General features: G+C 45.0%; 1 pseudogene; it reads left to right on the forward strand.

The window, feature by feature from the left end:
• Window positions 1-400: 400 nt before the first annotated feature.
• On the forward strand, window positions 401-2,034 carry LOC101580414 (annotated as a pseudogene).
• Window positions 2,035-3,999: the final 1,965 nt, after the last annotated feature.

Here is a 3,999-nt window from a genome sequence, read left to right on the forward strand (position 1 = left end):
TTAGTAGCAGCGTCAGCTCCTCACAGGAAGACGCTCCAGTCCGCCCTGTGGTGGACGACACATGGTGCCAGGAGTCCAGGTTTCCAGCTCCACTGAATCATCCTGGATCCCCCTTCACCCCCAACTTCCACCCCACCCTGTCCTTGGAAAAATCTCCTAGGAACTGGTCCCACATACCAAAAGGGTTAAGGACTGCTGATCTAGAAAACATAAAGTCATCAAAACCCAACTGTAATATGCAACCCGATTACAAAAACCAAACGAAAGTTTAAGCAGTCACTTGACATACACAGTGCTACTCACTACTATTGGTTATTAGAGAAATGCAAATTAGATCTGTGATGAAATATTGTTGCACCCTATCAGAATACTTAAAATTTAAAAACTTACTTTATGAAGCATGGCTCTGGATGCTGAACAGCTGAAACTCTCCTATACTGGTCGGAATGTGGGAGTTGGACAGCCACTCTGGGAAGTACCCTTTTAACGTTGTCTTATTTCTGTGCTCCACCTGATGGGAGGACCTGTCACCTGCATTCGTCAGGTCTTAGGAAGATGATGCTTTGGAGCATGGATGGTTGTTCAGAGGGATAGTTTTATGAGAGGTGAACACAGTCTTATTCTTGCATCTGTCACTCTCAGGATAAGTAGATCTGATGTTAGAATTAAGAAAGATCAATCAAAGGGCTGGAGAGATAGCTCAGCAGACTAAACACCTGCTTTGGCAAGCCGGGGACCAGGGTTTTATCCCTGTTCCCACATGATGCGTTGGCCCTGCCCCCGAGGTGCACTGAGCTGGTGACAACGGAGTCCAGGTGTGGTGGCGCACACCTGTAATCCCAGTGCTGGGGAAGCTGAAAACAGGAGGATGACTATACGTCCAAGCTGCGTAGTAAGACCCTGTACCAAATACATTTAAAAAATGAGATCAATCAGAGAAATAGCTGATAAGATTTAAAATGACTCCTAGTGGTATCCTTGACAGATTATTGTATACTAATAATACAACTTTTATGAAAAGGTCCAGAAAAGATAAGAAAAAGGAAAATTAGAGATCAACATAACTTTGGAGTAAATGTCATTTATGAAGGAAAATTAAAAAGTGTTAGAAGAGAAAGAAATCATTCATGACAGTTCCAAAGGTATGAAAAAAATAATAACAAGTCATGGAGATTCATGTCAGAAGACAAAAATTGAAGTTCTAAAAAGAGAAAATGGAATAATAGAGGGGATAGTATTATAAAGAGGTAATCCAATGAAAGGGTGTACTGTTATTGAGATGACATCCACGGGCTTTGCAAAGTCATTGATGACACCAATATCACTCAGCTGCAGCTGGAGACAGAAATCGAGACTCTGAAGGAGGAGCTGACATTCATGAAGAAGAACCAAGAGGAGGACGTGAGGGCCTTCAAGCCCAGATTGCCGGCTCTGGGTTGACTATGAAGGTGGACACGCCCAAATCTCAGGTCCTCAGCAGGATCATGGTGGACATCAGGGCCTAGTACGATGCGCTGGCTCAGAAGAACAGAGAAGAGATGGACAAATACTGGTCCAAACAGACTGAGGAGAGCACCACAGTAGCCACCTCGCAGTCCGCTGAGGTTGGAGCTGCTGAGATGACACTCAGAGCTGAAGCGCATGGCCCAGTCCTTGGAGACTAACCTGGAATCCGTTAGAAATCTGAAGATGGGCTTGGAGAACAGCCTGAGAGGCCTGGAGGCCCGCTACGCTATGCAGATTGAGCAACTCGGTGGCGTCCTGCTGCACCTGGAGTCTAAGCTGGTGCAGACTGGAACAGAGGGGGGGCACCAGGCCCTGGAGTACAAGGCCCTACTGAACAGCAAGTTCAAACTGGAGGCTGAGGTCGCCATATATCGCCGCCTGCTGGAAGATGGGGAGGATTTCCGAATCAGCAATGCCCTGGATAGCCGCAGCACCTCAGTGCGAACCATCCAGAGAACCACCACCTGCAAACTCATGGACAGAAAATTAGCGTCTGAGACCAATGACACCAAAGGGTTGAAACACTGAGGCAACAGGAGCAGGGTGCCCTTGGGAAATAGTGAGCAAATAAAAATTCTGAGGTCATTGGGGAAAAAAATTGGTCAGGTGTAAAAACAAAAATAAAATCTTCTAAAATTTGCTTGGCTTCAGAAACTTTGCCTTTCACCTGCCCTTTCTTTGTAAACTATTTGAATATGTACTGTTGGAATGAGTGAGAGTCCTAACAAAACACCAAAATATCGGGAAAGGCAAAAAAATTCCACAGAACATCATATTTAAGAGAAGAAAGAATCAAGATTCAAGACAACAATGTAAAACCAAATTAAAAAGTAAATAGTCCAGCACAGTCACCATCGAAGAGGAGTAGCCATGGCCTTCCGCTATCCCATGGCCGTGGGCCTCGACGAGAGGACTAAGAATGTGAGCAAACTGAGGCACAGCCACCGTCAGTGGACATCTCATGAAATACACCAAGTACCAGGGAGATAGCTCAGTAGAATAAGCGCCTGCCCGGCAAGCACAAGGTTCTGAGTTTAATCCTCGGTACTGCAAAAAACAAACAAATACGCCAAGTTGGTGCAGGACATGATCCCGAAGGTGTGTGGCTTCGCCCCCTGTGAGCGGGGCCCCATGGAACTATTCAAGGTCTCTGAGGACAAGCACGCCCTCAAGTTCATCAAGAAAAGGGAGGGGACAGGATCGTGCCAAGAGGAAGCATGAGGAGCTGAGCAACGTGCTGGCCACCATGAGGAAGGCAGCTGCCTAGAAGGACTGAGCCCCTCTGGAATAAAGCTTTGCAGAACTTTCAAAAAAGAAAAAAACAAAAACAAAAACAAAAACAGTAATTAGTCCAGTTTGGAGGAGAAAGGTAGAAGGCATCAGGATGGAAGTCCCTGATTTTAAAAGGGACTGAGAAGCCTAGGAACACAAACGTGCAGAAGTGAGAAAGCAATGTGAAAAGTCATTGGGAAAAGTATAATGCTTTTAAAAAATTTCAAATCCGAAACAGCCAGTTTAAATAAAGGCTAACAAGAGGCTCTGAACTTCGAAAGAAACTTCAAAAACAAATCTGGAATCTGTTCTAAAAGGTGAAATGTGTGTAATACAAAAAAACATGGCTCAGGGCCGGCTACATAGCTCAGCAGATTAAAGCACTTGTTTAGGCAGACGCAGGGGCCAGGGGTTCGATCCCTGGCCTGCCGTGCTGGCCCTGCCCCTGGCATGTGCTGAGACAGAAGTTGAGACTGGGCATGGTGGCACACGCGCCTGTAATCTCAGAATTTGGGAGGCTGAAAACAGGAGGATTACTACAAGTCTGATCTTTGTAGTGAGACCCTGTACCAAATACATTTAAAAAACCCACATGGCTCACCTATGAAAAATGAACATGGGACAAAAGATTTTACAATTAATATAGAAGAAACAAGGAGCACCTATTTTATTTTGCTGTTAGAAACATTTGCTTTGAGAGCCATGGAGACTGGGATTTTGGAAGTATAGTACAGCACTCAGCTTTGCTGCAATATGTGCGTGGCCTGGAAGTGTAAAGGTTGCTTTTGTTTTTCATTTTAAAAAAATTGGAGCACTTACAGAAGTATGACACGGTGCAGTGAGCCTCTTTGTTCCCATCATCTGTTCCCAACCATGAATGATTTCATGGCCAATTTTGTTTCATTTGTACTTTTCACTTTCTTTCTCCACTCTATGCATTATTTGAAAATGTCTGTAAGTCATGCCTATAAATACTTCAGTGTTTAGCTGTGATAGTCCTTCAAATAAACTGCGCATTCATTGGTATGTGCGATGTTGGGGTCTGGAGTATTCTCAAAGGTCCATGTGTGAGAGGTTTGGTCCCGGCCAGTGGCTCTTTGGGAACACGGTGGAACCTCAGGGAGGTGATGCCTAATGGAAGGAAGTTAGGTCTTTGGGGCATGTTTGGAAGGGTTTACTGGAACACCAGTCTCTCTCTCTCTCTCTCTCTCTCTCTCTCTC

This window comes from Octodon degus, unplaced genomic scaffold, assembly GCF_000260255.1.
Source record: "Octodon degus isolate 3935 unplaced genomic scaffold, OctDeg1.0 scaffold00140, whole genome shotgun sequence".
NCBI lineage: Eukaryota > Metazoa > Chordata > Mammalia > Rodentia > Octodontidae > Octodon > Octodon degus.